This window comes from Papio anubis, chromosome 14 (assembly GCF_008728515.1).
Source record: "Papio anubis isolate 15944 chromosome 14, Panubis1.0, whole genome shotgun sequence".
Lineage (NCBI taxonomy): Eukaryota > Metazoa > Chordata > Mammalia > Primates > Cercopithecidae > Papio > Papio anubis.
The window spans coordinates 79,262,512-79,283,322 of NC_044989.1; the positions used below are offsets into that span (position 1 = coordinate 79,262,512).

General features: G+C 36.3%; 2 non-coding genes across 2 annotated transcripts; both read left to right on the forward strand.

Annotated features, from left to right (window-relative positions):
* The first annotated feature begins 5,776 nt into the window (after positions 1–5,776).
* LOC116270489 lies at positions 5,777–5,882 on the forward strand. The gene has a single exon (XR_004178516.1). It is a non-coding gene; the product is annotated as a U6 spliceosomal RNA (small nuclear RNA).
* An 82-nt stretch (positions 5,883–5,964) lies between these two features.
* LOC116270478 lies at positions 5,965–6,071 on the forward strand. Its single transcript, XR_004178505.1, has one exon. It is a non-coding gene; the product is annotated as a U6 spliceosomal RNA (small nuclear RNA).
* Positions 6,072–20,811: the final 14,740 nt, after the last annotated feature.

The following is a 20,811-nucleotide window of genomic DNA, read 5'->3' on the forward strand; positions in this document are numbered from 1 at the left end:
TACAAAATCTATTAGTTTTTCCCCATATAGATTAGAAGCTAAAGATCTTTCATTAGTTATCTAACTATTTTCTAATATGCTTAAGTTTTGATGATATATTTAATCTATTTCAATTTCAAATATATTTTGTAGAGATACACAAAATAATAATTTAATGTATTTACCCCCCAAAATACTAGGCTGACAGTCTTGTCACCATTTCTTTAACCACAAATTTTAAATGTTATCTATTTTATATGGCAAAGTTGACAGAAACAGAAATTTAAGTATCTGTATTTTCATTTTCAATTCTGATTCATTGATTCACCTATTTATTATGTCATCAAAAGCATACCTTTACATTTATTGTGGTTTTATAATATATTTTGATCTTTTAAAGTCAATCTCTAACCATTACTATTCTTCTCTTCTAATATTTTCTGACAATTCTCATCCCTTTGTAGTTATAAGTAGTCACACAGTAATTTGGGGTAATTTTCTAAAATTACTCTACTTTATAATAAAATATAAGTTCATTTCACAAGGACCAACTTCTTTAATGTAGTGAGGATTCCCATAGAAAGATATGATTTGTCTCTCCATTTACTCAATTCTTATTTTGTATCCTTCAATAAAGTGTGGTGATTTGGATAATATATTATGGTTGGACTCATCTTTTACGTGTATTTATTACTTTGTTTTGTTTTGTTTTGATGGATTATCTGGCTATAGGCACAGATGATTTTGCTCTGGTTTTTTTATTGTCAAGGTTGGGAATAAGTGCCACACTATCTCCTGTAAAAGAATTTTTGCACGTTCTTTCTGAATATTTGTGAATTATTTTGAATAGAATATGACATTTTTTTCCATGAAATTATATGGGCTTGGAACTTTGGGAACTAGAAGATTCATTACTTAGCAACTTTCTTAATTACTTCCATAATTACTGGCTGCTTCAGGATTTTTATCAAAGAAAACTTCTACAGTGCTTAGAAAATCATCCATGTCATCCAGATTTTGAAAAATATTAGCTTAGGTATAAAGTACATGTCTAAATAGTTATTAAATTCATAAATATTTGTTATTGTAATCCTTTTTCAGTTACAATTTTGTAAATTTTTGTGTATTTTCACGCGCACACACACACACCCTTCATTATTTATTTTATTTTACTGTTTTTTTTAGTCAGGCTATTTGGTGATGTATGAGCTTCAGTATGTGCTTCATTTGTCTGCTAAACAATTTACTATGGGATCTTGGGTTTTGTTTTTGAATAATATTTTTTATTTATAAAACTTCTTTCTCTTTTTTCTTTGTCTTATTTTAAATAGGTTTTATTTTGTCTTTGAATATAATGCCTTGATTCAATATTTTAACATTTATTTTTGTTGCCTTTTAGTAGGAAAACTTTTATACTTATTCTTTTACTTACTATTTGGCCAAAGTCTTAGTTATAATAAGTGTTGTGAACATTATTATCCTTTTGTAAATCACTGAGACGATTTCAGATTCGATTTAATAATTATTTAGATGTGTTTTTATCTAGTTGAAGTTTTTATTTTTACTTTTACATTTTGATAGGATTCTTCTTAGAATGCATTGGGAATTTCTCTGTGAATGGATCCTTAGCAAATTTTTATAAGTATCCCATAGCAGGTGATAGGCAGAATTTATTTTCCATTGTACAGTACAAAGCAGTCCTTCCCATTGATGAGGGACTTGGTTGAAATGTTTCCTAGCCTTTCCACAGCATACACTGGCAAGTTGTGCACTCATCAAAACAGCAACAATAGCAAGAAAGACTCAAAATTTTTAAATTAAAATAAAAATCCCAGCAAAGTGCTATATTCCCATACACGTTAGCAGTTTGGTTCTCAGCTTGAGAAACTAGGTAAGAGCAGAGTCATTTTGTACACTCAATTAATTTGTTTCAAAACGAAGTCTGTCAGTTTTAAAAATCCTTTATTTAAGTCATACTAATTAGGTGATTTTTATCACCTTAAAAAGAGAACCATAATGAGAAACAGCCACCGTCATACTTTCTTGACTTGGAAGCCAGCTGAGGCATTTGAATCTCTCTTGTCATTTTAGAAACCCCAGTCGAACTGGTCACCGTGAGCTGAAAATGAACTGATGCCTTTATGCTTATTTCATATTAAGCCTGATTGACTTAATTGGCCCACGGGCAAATTTTTCTTTAGAATTTCTTTTTTCCCCTGGCAAACAGTACTCATTTTAAATTAACTTAAGTTCTCACTATCTCTTTCTTGGATTAATAAAACTACCTCTTAACTGATTTCCCTGGTTCCACTCACCCTTTCCCACAGTCTCCTCTCAACAAACAACTACAATGACACTTTTGACCAGAAGATAAACACTTTTTAAAGATACAAGCCTGTTTTTCAGTTTTTAAATTATTTATTATGTCTGCCTAAAATGTTTTTCTCCTCCGGTGTTCACATGCCTAATTTCCTTATACCTCTGACGTCTTTGCTCAAATCTACCCTTTGCAATGAGGCCCACTCTGACCTTTTAATACTATACCCTGCTCCCTGATGCTAACTTTTCCAATATCCTCTGCTTTATGTCATCGCTTTTCTACAGCATATAGTACCTTCTAATGTATTATATATATTCATGATGTATTGACTCAGCCTCCTTGCTTAAACGTAAGCAGCAGATCAGGGATGTTTATCATTTGTGTTCACTGAGGAATCCCAAGCACTAGACCAGTTTCCTCCACATAGTATGCATTCAACACATATTAGTTGAGTAACTAAACAATGGTAAGATTTTCAATTCATCTGAAAAAACACATTCTTAAAATGCAACACTAGGAAAAGAATCAATCAAAACTCAGTATCATAACCTAAAAGTCCGAGCACAAACATTTAAGCATGTAAAAAAAAAAAAGTGTTAAACAAACTTTGGTCTTATGAGACATGAGTAAACATGTTATACATTTATGTGCTGTCTCATGAGGGTGATGGCATGAGTCTCAAGCATGCTCCTCAGCCCTATCTGGGATTGAGCTGAGCACAGAGAAGTCATAATACAGAAGTGCACTCAACTGTACAGTTTTACATAAGTAGACATTCATGAGCCTGCATTTAAAACAAACAAATATAAACACAGCAGAGCTACACATTTCCTAATCAAGGGAACATTTTCACCTATTCAGGTTTAGACATGGAGATTGCAGGTAAGTTTTTCTTCTGAGGTCTTCACAAAACCAAATTCACTCTGGTATACTGATACACAGATTATGTAACTCCAATGTGTTAAAATATGGCAAATGATGTATTTGAGAGTGTTTATTCTAAAATTACAGACTGTCAAAAATATGAAAACGAAATGTGACTCAAATAATTTCAAAACAGTTTTTTTAATTGCCAGAAATAATAATTATATAATTATCTTTGCTGTCATGACAATAAGATGCGACTTTTAAGAACACTTTCCATATCGATATCCTCAAAAGCTGGTTGTAAATTCAAGCAGTTATGCTTAACACTGTAACTGGTGCATTTGTACTTGTGGCATATTGGCCAGAAGTATAGACACCAGCAATGTCCTTCCCTTACCCTTCAGATCTTCCTTTTGCTTTGGCCAACATCCAATGGCCAGTATCTACATTTAGCTGCCTTCAGTCTTTTTTTTCTAGATCCTAGGAAGGTCCTTTGCCTATAGGGGCAGATCACACCCAGTGGTTCAGGAAGCTAAGTGTCCTAGCTCCCTCATTCTTGGAGTAATTCTAACTCATATGGTGTACGTTTCCCAGAGTTTCCCTCACAGGATTAAGCTTTCTATTGGCTTAAAATAACATACCATTTATCTTCTGCCAGTACCTTGCAGGCATCACTTGCCCATTGCCCTTCAGATGTTTCCTTAACTTCTCGCTTTCTCAACAACAACAAAAAAAGTACTTTCACTCAAATCTTCCAGTTAATCAGCTAAAGTGCACCTGGCATAAAACACCACCAATAGTTGACTATGACATTGATTATTTTGTGATTATTTTTCTGTGCAATTTTGACACATTATAATGACATTGTACATATTGTATTAATGTCAATGTATTAGATATCTTCATTTTGCTCCTCTAGATAGAGTTCCACCCTTTTATACCTTGTTCTATCCTGCTCCCTGGACATATTTGCGTGGAGTGCATTGATTGATAGGCTCCTTTGACCTCTGGCTTCTAAGCTGTCAGTCATGGGAGGAACCTGCAAAACATGAAAAGTGAAAGGAGAATGGAGTCAGGGTAATTATTCCACTGGTGTCTTTCCTCTCTTCCATGTCACTATAGACTAGCTGTATTTCTCTTGCACATGCCACCTTCTTGTCAGGCTGCTCTATCCATGTAGCTTTTATAATAATTCCCAGTTCTGGTGACCACTCCCTCCGATTCTTTAGACCTAGGAGGTGTAATAGCCCCTACTGTTACTAAGCCAGGATAGAACACTATCTACTGTTTGTAGAGATGGAGAAACCAAAATTATAATAAATAATCCCTTAATTAAATGCTCCATGGGTTACTCAATTTGAATACACCTTCACTTCATGACAGGACCCTGACTTTTACAGTAAATAATAAATGCACATGATTAAAAAAAAAAAAGAAAAACAAACTCAAATTAAACAGATGGTACAAAATTATTATGTTCTTTCCAATTATCATTCCCTAGAGGTAAACATCTTCAACTGTTTCTCTCCAAATACTATATATTTTTTCCGTATGTGTTTTGGGTTAGCTAAAACCTAATAATAACTATGGATTCCTTGCTTTGAAATACAAAAATCTAGCTCACCTACATTTCTAATACCTCTCTTCCCTATGCTCCAGTAGTCTTGGCAACTGATATTAGAATGTTCGGATCGCCTTCTATCTTTAGGATAGGTAATACAATGCAACTTCTTTTTCTTAATCGGTCAACTTCTACAAAATGTGTCTTCAATTCCCGCCATAGAAAATTAAAAAAAAAAATTTCAGTGGCACCACATTCCCTTACCTCTCTTTATTTTCCTCTCCACTTCCCAATTGTTTGCTAGCTCTAGCATGGATTGAATACTACCAGGTTAAAAAATTGACTTCCCCCCCCCGCCCCGCCAGAAATCAGACCTCCAATTACTCAAACAACTTTTCGGTTTTCCTGAAATTTCAATGCCTTGTTTACATTTTTCCACTTTAAAAAAAAAGATACTATGCCTGCACCATAGCACTAAGTTCATTCAGCTTTCAAATATATAATTTGTTAATGTGAACACAATTTCACTTTGTGTTTTTAATGAATTGCTGTCTAAGCCAACTGCACACCTTGTATTCTAAGCTTCCTTTCATTTCTCTCCTCTCATAATTATACATAATTGTTTTTATCTTTTTGATTATATATTTGGATTATATTTTCCTATTCCTAGGACATATTCTCAATTATTTTTTTCTTGGTAAATAAGTGCATTAAAGGTAAATTTTATGATATCCTGCATGTAGAAAATTCTTAATTTTGTCCTTGGGGTTAATTGTTACTCAGTTTAAATACAGAACGCTAGTTAAAATAATTTACTTTAAAAACCTTGAAGACAATACATTTCATTCTACTGTTTTGATTGAAATTTTGCTAGAGTGAATATATTGCATTTTCTTTTTGTTCTGACAGATTTTTATTTTATTAATGCTTTAGTGTTCTTTTGATTTTTCTTTGATAATCACATACTTTTAATTTCTAAGAATTTTTTCTTATTCTCCCATTGCCCCTTTTAATTTATCATTCTACTTTTCTTTAAAACTGCAATATGTGTGCTCACTTCAGCTGCACATATACTAAAATTGGAATGATACAGAGAAGATCAGCATGACCCCTGCACAAGGTGGCATGTAAATTCTTGATGCATTCCATTTTATTTTTTTTTTAAAAAGGCAATATCTTCTTGTGTAGCTGTGAAGAGACTAAGTAGATTATTTTTTAAAAAAAAAACACATCTTTTGTGCTCACTTTGGCAGCACATATACTAAAATTGGAATGATACAGAGAAGATTAGCACGACCCCTGCGCAAGGATGACACATAAATTCACGAAGCATTCCATATTTAAAATAATAATAATAAAACACATCTTTTAATGTGTGATTTATTCATTTTTTTCAAGGTCTGTGTTCTGCTTCCTTGTCTTGGGCCTTTTCTGTTTTGCTGTTTCTGTTCCTTGCATACCTATTGCTCATTAGATATGAGTTCATGATTGTGAAGGAAGGATTAGATTGATTACATTCTAGCAGGATTTCTCTTTCCCTATTAAAGTGCTTTCCCAACAGTCTTATCATGAAAATGAGACTATTGACCTAAATTTATGTGTCTAATTGGGCATGTTATATGGATGGTATACTGTTGGGCATGCCACGTGGAAGGTCCTATGTACACTTGTTGGGTATGTCATAGAGTAGAATTCTCTGTATACTGCCCGGATATATCACACGGAAGAATCTATGTTCTCTGATTGGCAATGTCATATGGAAGTTTCTATGTATGCTGATCAGGCATATCATATGGAAGTTTCCAAGTACACTGTTTGGGCATATCATATGTAGATTTTATTTATCAACATGGGGAAGAAGTAGGTAGGCTGTGTTCTATAAAGCCAAAAACAAGGAAGGGTTTATTCTGTTGGACTGAGGCCAAAACCAGAAGTCCTAATCCTTCACAGACATATCATTAAATTTCTGCAAAACAGCAGTGGGACTTTCAGCTTCCAGTCTCATATGTAAAAAAACTGGAAGTCACCATTTCATCCTAATAACAAATAAAAAGCTGAACACACTAAAACTGAATATATTGTCTTAGATTCATCAGAGACATGAGGTCATAGGACAAATCCCTGTCTCCCAAATTAGAGAGACCAACAGGTAAACAGAGACAATGAAAACTTACTGAAGCAGAAACCTTAGTGGGGACTTAAAAATGATGCCCCAAAACATGCATCTTTGGACTTCAAAGCACTTGAGGAATAGCAAATAAAGGAAGGGCTTTCTCTGAAGTTACCCTACCTGCCTAAAGACTGAATCTTTCAGGAAATATCCAATTGTTGTGATACCCTTCCTTAGATATTTCATTAATTAGAGGAAATCAATATATATTCCAGGAAGGAAGACTGATGTGGACACCACACTCAGAACCCAGATGAACTTTGTCTCAAACTTCTGTTTGTTCTTTAGGCCCATTCATCTCCCCTAAAAATAATTTATTCTTCTTCTAAAAATTGCCTATATCCTCCACTTTCCTCTGCTTTATGAAGATGATGTTTAAGCTTCAATCATCTGGTCCCTTGTTGAGTCTCATATTTTGTGTTACTCCTGTGCACTTGCACATAGGAAATTTCTATGCCTTTTCTAATATTAATCTGTCTATTGTCAGTTTATTTCAGCAGACTAAATTATCAGAATTTCAGGTGAAAATCTGAGCTTCCCTTTACTCATGAGCTGAAAATCTGTGGAAACTAGTGCCAGGCAGGAAGTCCTGAACTGTAATTGACACACAGTTGGAGGCTCAGTGTAGACAAGTCTGAGACATAAAAACTCCAGGGGTGGTCAGTCATTTTGGAGTCCCAGTCATTTGGGAGCTCCAGTGTTTTTTTGAGTTTTACCTCCTGGAACTCTACTAGGTTCTTACAGAATAACTGATCTTTGACGAAGCATACAAAAACATAAATTGGGGAATGGGCATTCTATTTAATAAATGGTACTGGGAAAACTGGCAAACCTCATGTAGAAGAATGAAATTGGACCCCTATCTCTTACTTGTATAAAAATCAACTCAAGATGGATCAAATACTTTAATATACAACCCGAAACCATGAAAATTCTAGAAGACAAAGTTTGGAAAACTCTTTCGGACATTGGCCTATGTAAATACTTCATGACTTAGACCCCAAAAGCAAAAGCAATGAAAACAAAACTAAATAAATGGGACCTAATTAAACTATAAGGCTTCTGCCCAGCCAAAGGAATAATCAGCAGAGTAAACAGATATCCCACAGAATGGAGAAACTATTTGCATACTACACATCCAACAAAGGACTATATCCAAAATCTACAAGGAACTCAGACAAATCAGCAAGAAAAAAACAAATAATCCCATGAAAAAGTGGGCAAAGAACACGAACAGACATCTCTCAAAAGAAGCTATACAAATGGTCAACAAACATATGAAAAAATGATCAATATCATTAATCATCAGGAAAATGCAAATTAAAAGTACACTAAGATAGCACTATACTCCTTCAAGAATGGCCTTTACTAAAAAGTCAAAAAACAATAGATGTTGGTGTGGATGAGGGGGAATCGCTCATACATGGCTAGCGGGAATGTAAATTAGTACAACCTCTAAGGAAAACAGTATGAAGATTCTCTGAAGATCTAAATGTAGATTCACCATTTGATCCAGCAATCCCACTACTGGGTATCTACCCTACCAAAAGGAAATCACTATATTAAAAAGACATTTGCACATGTATGTTTATAGCAGCACAATTCACAATTGCAAAGATGTGGAACCAATCTAAGTGCTGATTGTCTAATGAATGGATAAAGAAAACATTATACACACACACACACACACACACACCATGGAACACTACTCAGCATAAAAAGGAACCAAATAATGTATTTTGCAGTATGTGGATGGAGCTGGAGGCCATTATTCTATGTAAAGTAACACAGGAGTAGAAAACCAAAAATTCTATTTTCTCACTTACAAGTGGGAGCTAAGCTATAAGTATGCAAAGGCATACAGAGTGATATAATGAACTTTAGAGACTCAGAAGGGGGAGGGTGAAAGGAAACGTACAGATAAAAAAATACATATTATGTACAATGAACACTATGGCTGATGGGCACACTAAAATCTCAGAGTTTCCCACTATATAATTCATCCATATAACAAGAAACCACTTGTACCTCAAAGCTATTGAAATAAAAAATAAATATGCATATGCATATATATATATTTATACACACACACAATAAAAAGATAGAGTCAGAAGATAAACAAAAGAACACCAAACTATATATTGTCTAAAACAAATCCATTTTAAATATAAAACACACATAGATTAAATGTAAATGGATAAAGAAAATTATACCAAGCTAAAAACAAGAATTGAAAGAAAATAGGTATAGCAATATTAATTTTAGTTACAGCAGACTTCAGAGCATGGAAATTTATCAGGGATAATAAAGAACACTACATAATTATAAAGAGGTTAATTCTTCAAGAAGACATAACAATTCTTAACATGTATGTGCCTAACAACAGAGTACTAAAATATGTGAAAGAAAACTAATAGATCTGTGAAGATATATATATATATAAATACAGTATTATAGTTGGAGACTTCAATACACTCCTATTAGAAAAGAACAGATCCAACAGACACAAAATTAATAAAGACACAGTGAAATTCAACAACACCATTCATCAGCTGGATGAATGTCTATAGACATCTATAGACAACTTTATCCAACAATAGGAGAATGCACATTATTCATAGGTTCACAGGGATATTCACCAACATAGACCACATTCTGGGTCATAAAAAACACCTGAAAAACTTGAAAGAACAGAAATCATACAATGTCTGCTCTCAGATCACAATGGAATTAAGCTGGAAATCAGTAACAGAAAGATAGCTGGAAAATCCCAAATTCCTTAGAGATTAAACAACACTTCTAAATAACACGTGGGTTCTCATTCTTATGAGATTAAGGGTTCACTTGTTACCCAGTTCTGATAATGAGACTTAAAGTTGAGATTCGGAGATAGCTCAGAATAAAGGGCTCTAACACTGCTTCTTTCTTATTTACATTAAATTGGTTAAAATGCTGCATTTGATTACAACTTTTTAGTTCTCTTTATGTATATAACTCAACTCTTAGCATATAACGAGATTTTGTTATTGCAATCCCTACAACCTCACAATATTACATTGATGTCTTTCTTTTCTGAAATATTAATAAAGGTATAAATTTTATTTTTCCTATTGAATATGCTTATATGTAATTAGACCACAGAAGAAAAAATACTGGCATATGTTCTCATTATTTTTTAACAAATATATATTTAAATATTTGTATCATCTCAATATACTCAAAATGTTGGCATTTCAAATAGATGTCAGTTTTCAAGTAACATACACTTGTAATTATATTATTTTAAATAATGGTGATTATTTTTTCTAATTGGCTAATGTTTTAATTCAACAAACCTGTAGAAAACATTGTCCTTCTTCAAAGAGCTTCATTCCTAACTAGAAAATATTTTGCCCTGAGGAATGAGAAAATAGCACAGAAAAAAAATATAATCTTTCTCAGTAGCTGGTATTCAGACAAAAAATGTCCTACATGTTTATATCATTTAGTTTACATCCAAGATTTTGACACTACAATGAAAATTACAATATTGGGAAAATCAAGAGCAACTACATTTGAATAAAATCAAAGAGAAGGGAGGAAAGAAAAAAAAATAAGCAAACACACTCAGATCCTTAGCTTAGGATTTTTCACTGATACTTCATAGTATCAGTTCCTTCCACTCTAAACAGCAGCAGTGGCAGCAATGCAGACATTCAACTATGAAATGAGCATGATTTCCAGGTGGCCTTCTTCAATAAGGATAGCATTAAATGACTATTTAAATTTGCCAGGAAGTGAAACATTTCTCAAATAAGAAGCCTATACAATTGAAATTCTGCACAGCACAACTAAGGGAATATTTGAGGCTGATACCTACCTACTACTACCACCATCAAGCATTCCAACATTTTTTAAATGAGCAAACTAATGATAATGAAACTAATTTTACCACATCACCCTGGGAGAGGAAGATTTTCTATAAACTTTTGCTATTAACAGCTAGGATATTCTGAAACTATTTACCATTAAGAGATAAGCACAATGAGAAAGGTAGCTTTTAATATACAGCAGAGAATGTGCAAATAAAACCACTGATATAACAGAATCCCGGTATAATAGCGTTTGCAACAGTCAACTTTATAGTTAAGGTTACAACTCAATTTCATATCCCTGCTTTACTTACTCATAAAAACTTGGTGGAAAGTTCTTCAACATTAAAACTTTTCATACTTGATCTCCAAGTAAATATGAATGACAAACATGAAGGTTTTTCAATTTTAATAAAAGATTCTTTCTTTCCCTTTCTCCCAGGACAGTTCCTTCACACAAGTACTCCGACAAATAGCATGAACAAGGAGGAATTTAAAATGCAGGAATTTCCTAATTAAACTTCAAACATTTACTATGGACCCTTTTCTCTTAAACAACACCTGAAGTTCAGGGAACTTAAAAACCTTCTGACAAAGCACTAGCCCTCAGGGAGGAAAAATACTGTCTAGGCTCCGAAAACCCATCCAGTAACCTGGAACTTATTTAGATCTTCACCAGAGAAAAGCTGAATGTGGTTATGGAAATTTTAGTGGCCTCAGATTACAGTAATACTCTATTAAATTTACATACAATTACATTTTTGCTAATAGATCTGCCCTGGAATTTTCCCCATTATATTGTGGGTATGTTTTTAATTTACTGCATATTATAATTTTATTTAAAAAATTCTATGGATATATAATAGTTGTACAAAACACATGTAATATTTTAATACCTGTATATAACGTGTAATGATCAAAGCAGGGTAATAGGACTCTCCATCACCCCCAACATTTATCTTTTCTTCGTATTGGGAACATTACAATTCTTCTCTTCTAGCTATTTTGAAATATACAATAAATTATTGTTAACTATGATTTCCCTGCTGTACTGTGGAATACTAGTACTTATTCCTTTCTATCAAGCTGTGTTTTTATACCCTTTATCCAATTTTTCTTCCTCTCTCCTTCCCTTCCCATCTCATGTTATCATGTGCAATTGACACATAATAATTGTGTATATTTATTGGGCACAGGGTGATATTTTGATGCATAAATACAATATGATGTTTTAACACATTAAAAAACCTTCCTAGCTGGGGAGAGACTGCCTCTCCCTGGGTTAAGCCAATTCTAAGAGATAGTAAAGGACCCAGCAGAAGCATGCCTTTGATATACAAAGTAACCACCAGAGCCATACCTTCTCTACCTGGCCCATCACGCCAAGAGGTAACAGTCTTCTGCCTTAATCATCCCAGGGCCAAGTAGCAGGCAACTAGGGACCACCCTATAGCCCAAAGCCTACCAGTTATTCAAACTAGCCAATCCTAAGTTATTCAGTCTGCCCTGCCTTGCCTTTCCTGCTGACCCCAATAAATGCAATGGCTGAAACCATCCTCTCACTCCTGTCTTCTGCCCTTTGACCACCCTGGTGTCTTGCCTGTGTGACCCTGTGTGGCATGTTGTGCCTCCCATCTTCTAGAAACTGTGGGTATAATAAACTTCATTTTTTTCTCGAGCCTGTCCATTGTCTCCTCTTGTGGCCACACCTCACTGAAAATCACGTAAAAGAATACAAAGCACCCTTCTTCCCAGATGTCACCTAATACTTTATTGGCAAGAATGCATTGCTAAGTCTAACCAATAAATCAGACCTGTAATATTTGACGATAAGATTTTTTCCCATTCCTTTTCATCGCACAACCTCCTTCAAAATCTTTCTGATATCTCAGGCAAATATCTAGCTCTGTTCCCATCAATTATATCAGACTCACTTTTAGAAACTGACCTTCCCCTTCCTTGAATGATTGCTTAACCTGTCCAGTGGCACTAACCAATATTTGCAGCACACCTACCCAGAGGTGGTAGGAAATGTATGGAAATAGTATCTTGGGGAATAAGGTAGGGAAAGCATTGTTTGACCTTTGTGTGTAGGAGCTAAAGATGCTTATTAATTATCTTGCAACGTTCTGCAATGATACAAAATGAATTATATGGTCCAAAATGTCAGCAGCACCTTGTTGAGAAATAATAGTGTACATGATCTCTCACTTCAAGAAACTGGTCATCTAGGATATCATTCATGTTAGGCCTGCCAGTCCTAGATGTCCTAGCAAACTAGAGTTATAGAAACATATTACATAATTCACATCAGAAAATGGATGCAATTGTTTCAATTCTTGAATAGATCTTGAGAAAATAACCTCTCCCTCCACATGAGTATGGAACCCAGAAATGGTCATTTGAGATTTAAATATTCTGCTTCTAAAGGACTTTGGACATTCACAGATAATATGAAGCCAGAAATACAAATCCCCACACTCCAGGTCTTTATTATCTAGACTGACAGAGCATAACAGTGGTGGTTGTTGGGGGGTGATCTGGGGAAGGTGGTATAGGCACCACAGCAATCTAGAAAAAGATGACTCAATACTATTCAAACACCAAAACCACAGGAAAGGTAAAGAGAATGTCCTTTAAGACTATAGACTTTCATATCTGACATTCCCATGTCCAAGTCCTCTGTTTTGTGCTTAATATGAATGATATTAGGTAATTGCTTCTAGAGGTTGGGACTTCTAATAGATAGAGTGCAAGTAAAAATGTGGAAAGAAAGAACTAAAGACCAGTTTAGAATCTGTCATCCTGAGAAAAGCAGCAGCATTAGGAAACAATAATAGGTAATATTTATTGAATGCTCATTCTGCATGAGGTGCTGATACATGTATTCACTTCATCCTTACAACTCTAAGAGGTTTTATGACCCATTTTGGCACAAAGATTATGAAGGTTAGACAGGTGACATCACTTGAACAAGGTCACAGTAGCTGGTACATGGAAGAGTTAGGGCTTGAACCTAGGACTTCTTTACTTGAAATCAAAAACTGTTAGACATTACTCTAACCTTCTTTCTCAGAGACCTTCATGAAAGCTGCAGTATTATAGTGGTAAAGACACAAAAGCAGCCCCAGGACATCAAGACAGCCCTTCTTGGACTTCCACTTTGCTGGGGAGAATAAGCAGCATTTGAAAGGAATGGTGCTGCCAAGATTGGCCTGAAAGTTATGCCAGGCAGAAAGCCAGTGGAAAGGTGCCAATCTTATCACTGGCACAGCACAAGGAAGGAGCTTGAACGAAGTCTCTGTGACAGGCATGGAAATGTGCCACTCAGCTCTCCCAAGTGGAAGCATCACTGACAGGACACCCCAGCAGCTGCCTTTCTGACTTTACTATTGCATTCACACCCATGAGCTGTTCCCAGCTAATGCCTAAGAGCTTCAGGAACACCAGTGCAGAGGAGATACAGGACTCCTCTGGCAAGCCACCTTGGCCTGTGGAATTCCAGTTGGCCTGGCTGACACTTACTGAGAACTGTGCCACAGTCTGAGACTTTTCCTGCCCAAGCCTCCTTCCTTCTGTCTCTCCTTCAATGGGATCAGACTTGCATTAAGAATGTGGCTTGAAGGTTTTCTCCATCCTCTTCAGCACCTTCCCATTTCTTCTTCACAGATGTTTTCTCTAACAAATTTCTTTCATGTTTAACTCCATATTGGGGTCCGCTTCTTCTCAGAGGATACAAACTAACAGTCACAGATTATTCATGATCCCTAGTTAGAAGGCTTCTTCATCTCAAAAAGCAACAGAAAAGATGTGATTTCCTTTGCCGCGATGGTCAATGGTTATGTCTCCCCAAAAACTTACTAACCTCAGGCATCTGGGGTTACTAAAGCAACCGGAAAATTATGAAAAGGAAAGAAAATGGAGATAAGTAAGGTAAGAGTTGCAGCATAAGTCAAAGGACAATTATAGAATTAAATTAATATTTTTATCAGCAAAAAGCATTACTGATTCCACAGAAGAGACTTGATGATATGGAAGATCCATTGAAGAGCTCTCTCCAAGAGAGTCAAAATCCATGAAAGAGCATATCACAAACATGAAGGACAGAGACCCCAGAGCCAACATGTTTAGTGATATGTGATCCAGAAGAAAAGACCAGAACTAATGAATAACAAAGATAAAACAGAGCAAAGTAGTACTGAGCTGAGGAAAGAACCAGTTGTACAGAAGAAAATGTTTCCCAAGCTACACGATACATTGATAAAAGAGCAGCCCAGTTGCTCTAATTTTTCACTCTAGTCCTTATTTTTCAAACAACAGAAGCTTTTTACATTTCTGGAGACTTTTCTCTGCTTGATCCTCCTTAAATCCTGAAAGTGGGGTTCAGACAGTTTTTGTCAAATATGATATGAGTTACAGGAAAAGCAGCATCACAGCTCTGTCGATTCATTCTTTACCCACCTTCAGAGAGGCAAAATGATGTTAGCTACCAAAGTGCTCTCTCCTGCCCATCAACTATCTCAAATGCTGTCCTTTCAACCTGCTAACAGTCTGTTTTACCCATTAGACCTGTTGTGAACGGAACAGAAACACTGAAGTCAGACAATATACGAACATGAGTTATTACGAAGGTTCTCCCTAGGATTTATATTTGTTCTCTACTGATTACCTCTGACAAACAGCCCCCACAGTTAGGACTGTGGTGTGCTTGGAACATTTGCATCAGTTCAGGTTTCAGTCATAAGAGTAGGTGAGGAGATAAAGGGGAGGGAGGCACTAGAAGGACTAGTAAGGCACCGCTGTCTTGAGAGAGCTCTCTATTTGCTCCTCTTTTTCTTTTTTCTTATTTATGCAAACTAAAGGTACCTACAGCACTTCTCTACCGGGCACAATTGATATTTTGTTGTTGTTTTGTTTTGTTTATGATACAGAGCCTCGCTCTGTTGCCCAGGCTGGAGTGCAGTGGCATGGTCTCAGCTCACTGCAACCTCTGCCTCCCAGGCTCAAGCGATTCTCCCATCTCAGCCTCCCGAGTAGCTGGGATTACAGGCACCCGCCACTGCGCCCAGCTAATTTTTGTATTTTTATTAGAGACAGGGTTTCACCATGTTGGCCAGGCTGATCTCAAACTCTTGACTTCAGGTGATCTGCCTGCCTCAGCCTCCCAAAGTGCTGGGATTATAGGCATGCACCACTGCACAATTGATATTTTAAAGAGCTTGCTATGACAAAGATTTCATTTCATGTAGCATGCCTTACCTTTGACGGATACAATGGAGTGATTGCTTTGCTCAGCCACTGTTTGTATGCAATTTAATGAGGTTTTCCTTTCTTCTTTTAAATATATAGGGATGGGGTCTTGCTGTACTGCCCAGGCTTGTCTTGAACTCCTGGCCTCAATTGTTCCTCCTACTTCAGCCTCCATATATGAGTGTATCAAGCAAGTGTCTTAGCTGCAAACTAATAGAAGCTAGCTAATTAAGCATAAATGAAGTTGAGAAGTTTAAGTTGACATAATTATGGGAAGGGCTAGAGAACCAAGTTTAAGAATAGTCTTCCATTTGTCAACTCTCACCTCGCCAAAAGACCACTAGGAAAACCTGCGGATAATGGAAAGCTAAACCAATTAAACCTACCAAGGATAACACAACCTTGAAAAACACTTATTTCAGAAGGGGGAAATCAGGGCAGATAGTTGTAGGGTATTTCAAACCCAGGCTGAATGATTTTAATGCCATTGTTTCAGGAGTGGAATTTCTTGGAATTGGGTATGGCTCAGGGTATAATAGCTTTGGATTGATAGTCACAGTGAGGTGAGAAGGTTCTTGAAGAAGGAAAATATGATATATCCATACAATGGAAAATTATTCAGTCTTTAAAAAGTAAGAAATCCTGCTCTGCTTAGGTTATAGGTACACCAAAATCTCAGAAATTACCGCTAAAGAACTCATTCATGTAACCAAACACCACCTCTTCCCCCAAACCCTATTGAAATAAGAAAAAAAAAGAAATTAAGAAATCATATTAGGGCTATGTAAATTAAGATTAAAAATTGGCAACTACAAAATATGCATTGTGATATAGAATAAATAAGCCAAAAAACATTTAAATAAAAGAAATCCTGGCTGGGCCCGGTGGCTCACGTCTGTAATCCCAGAACTCTGGGAGGCCAAGGAGGATGGATCACCTGAGGTCAGGAGTTCAAGACCAGCCTAGCCAACATGGTGAAACCCTGTCTCTACTAAAAAAACAAAAAACAAAAAAACAAAAAAAAAATTCAGCCAAGCATGGTGGCAGGTGCCTGTAATCCCAGCTACTCAGGAGGCTGAAACAGGAGAATCACTTGAACCTGGGAGGGGGAGGTTGCAGCGAACCAAGATCGTGCCATTGCACTCCAGCCTGGGCAACAAGAGTGAAACTCTGCCTCAAAAAATAAATAAATAAATAAATAAATAAATAAATAAATAAATAAATCCTGCCATTTACAACAAAATGGATGGAAATGGTGGACATTATACTAAGTGAAATAAGCCAGTCACAGAAGGATAAATATTGTATTATATTACTTACATGTATAATTAAAATAGTCAGACATATAGAAGCAGAGAGAACAATGGTGGTTACTAAGGGTTAGTGGAGAAGGATAAATGGCGGGGATGATGGTTAAAGGGTATAAAGCTTCTGTTTTGCAACATAAACATCAGGAAGGTAGATCCTATTATCTGTGTGTATGTGTGTTTTTAACAGACAATAATAATAACAATAGTTGTTATAATTATTATTATAATAAAGGAGACAGAAGGAAACTTTAGGAAGCGATGGGTGTGTTTATGGCCTTGATGGTAGTGATGGTTTCACAGGTGTATACTTCTCTGCAAACTCATTGACTTGTGAACATTCATTAAGTAAAGTTTTTCACGTCTCAATCAAATCTCAATAAAAGGAGGCCGAGGTGGGCAGATCATGAGGTCAGGAGATCGAGACCATCCTGGTTAACAAGGTGAAACCCTGTCTCTACTAAAAATACAAAAAACTAGCTGGGTGTGGTGGCATGCACTGTAGTCTCAGCTACTCGGGAGGCTGAGGCAGAAGAATCGCTTGAACCTGGGAGGCGGAAGTTGCAGTGAGCCAAGATCGCGCCACTGCACTCCAAGCTGGGTGACAGAGCGAGACACCCTCTCAAAAAAAAAAAAAAAAAAAAAAAAAAGAAGGATATTGAAAAGACATTACATTGATAAGAATTGTGGCTGAAAAATAATGTGTCTAGCAGAGCAATCACGCATCCAAGATGCAAGGGAAAATGGTTTTGGGAGGATAAATTATTTCCACCACATGAAGTGACTCAAAACTTTATTCCTGGATGGTGTGAGCCCTTAGTGATTCTGGTATTTGAGGAATTTTTCATTACTTTTGACCACTGAACACAACTAAGCTAGAAGGTTTCCTTAGGAGTGCCCTTAGGGTCAAGACGTACTATTTTCTGCCTTCACTGTGTGTCATTAACGTGTTCTGTCCACTGACAACCAGGTGCAATCAAACATACCAGTCCATTTTCTAAACCATTTTTTTACCCTATGAATTATGTAAAATAAGAAACTCAAAGAATTCAGGTGGTAACCTCCATCTCCCAATTACATTTTTTAAATAATGAAAATCTTCCTGTCTCAGGGACCAGATAAGCCAGCAGAGCTGAGTAGCTGGAATTATAAATCAAAATTTTATAACTGAGTTACTTAATATGATAGTGAAGGAAACATGTCCATTTTCATTGTGTGTTACAATGGACTGCCTCTTTTGTACTCTTGATTTCTATATAAAAATATTAAATAAACACATATTAAAATATTAAACAAACAAAATAATCACACACTTAGCCTCTAGTCTCACCTGATAAATCCTCCCACAAAATGGAGTGAATGGGTTTGTAATCTATTTCTTTTCTCCTTCCTCACTCTCCTCAAGCCAGTGAGCAAAGGCAACCTAGCTAAATATTTTTCTATAAAAATTCAAATCTTACTCTGAGAGGCTGGCTTAACTCCTAGGCCAGTAAGTACGAAGTTAAAATGCCTATATGTTTGTCTTTCACTATAAGATGTGTCCTCCAAGCTGAGTTTATTAGTCATAGGAATTACATGTTCCACTTGATCTGCAAATAGCATCTCCACTCTTCCACTTACCCTTTCGGTGGGTTCTACCATAGACTGTACCCACTTAGTCAAAGCCACCCTCATCTCTTATCTCGATTATCATGAAGTCCTCCCCTGGCCACGTACCCCCCCAACCACTACTTGCCTCCGCGAATCTCTTCTTCACATTCAGCCAGAGAGAACCTTTAAAAACATAAGTTAGATCATAAATTCCCCTGTTCAAAAGTTTCCAGTGACCTCAGAGCACTACATCATCAAGGTCTGATCCCCACCGACATGTCTTTCATATCTTACCTACTTTCTTGGGCTCTGTGCATCAGCCATACTAGCTTCTTTGCTGTTTCTGGAACACCCTAAACATTCCATTAAGTCTCCTTCATTTGCTGTTTCTTTTGCCTGGAGTTTCTTTCCTACACATAGCCACGTGGCTATCTGTCCTGTTTCCTTCAAGTCACTCCTTGCATGTCACCTTAACAGTGAGTCTTACTCTGACAGAGCTGTATTAGCTAACACCTTCCTTATCTCATCTAAGCATTTTTTCAACCTTTGAAACAGTCAATTTCCATGTGTTAAAATTCTGGTTTCTCCCATTAAAATTTAAACTTGCTAAGAACAAGAGTGAATTGGTTCACTCTTATATTCCTAGAACAGGAAAAATGCCTGGCATGTTTGTAAATGCTCAATGAACATCATTTGAAGAAATGAAAACCAATCTATGTCAGATTGAAAAACTGTCAAGGGTGACAGGAACATTGAGGAATTTCTGCAAGATAGAGCCTGTATGGTGACCAGCACACAAGAATTGCCTGGCAGGTCACACGTCATTACAAATAAAGGGAAAGCCCTGATTCCCCAGGACTGTTCCTATGAATAACCCACTACAGAATGGGAGGTGCTTGCAATTTAACTGGCTTTCTGTCAAGGAAGCATTTGCCACATTCTCTCTCAATTGGCACAGGACTCAGGCAGGGAGGAGGGTAGCTGTTTACTGATTCCTTTGACTCTCAACACCCTATAACACAGACTCCAACTTTACAAAGGGTTGTCTTCTATCTGGCACTGTAACTGAGTCTTCTGTATGCCTTTCTACCCATATGTTAGGGTCATTTTGATTAGCTACAGTAAATAAATAATGAGATACAGATAAACTAAGACCAATGAATCTAATGAAGATCAGTTCATTGTCCCACTTTTTTCACTGTCTGAAAAATGTCTTGGCCAGAAGTAATAATAGGGTGATACCGCAGCAATAAGTAAAGCATGCAAATAGGTCTATCATGGCAGTGTTGCAGGTAAATAGGTTTTGTATGTAGAACAAAGGGATGCTTGTCTTCCGGCATGACACTTTGAGATGTATTGCTAAATCTGCGATTCAGTGCTTGAAAACTGAAGTTTGGCAGTTGGGCCATAACCCATTCAGCTGGGTCATTAATAAGCTCCATGATTACTTTATTATGTATGAAACCACTGAGCAAGCACTGGGATAGCTGAGGAAAGAGGCTAAGTGACATTTGGGGAACAAATAATCTTATCCACGTAACTGAGCACTTCCCATGCAGTGGGAATATTTCCATGTATTCACACATATCCTCACACTCTAGGCCTATTCTGAAAGATTGAATCACACGACTCTTCCCTAAATGTCCTTGTCACCACTTATGTCATCCTGCTTTATTCAAATCTTTGACCATCCAAGGAAATTATTAACCATTGTTCATTAATCATCATATCTTTGAACTTCAAGCTACCTCTCTATTCCAGGCATGGTGGAAAACTAGATGTGCTACTTGTCTGGAATGACTTCCATTTCCCATTGTCTTTCTGCTGCTAATGTGCCTCTTGCACTCATATTCTGAATGAGGCTATACTGCTGCAGTATTCCATTTCTGTGCATTACTAGGATGTGAGGGGTTGTC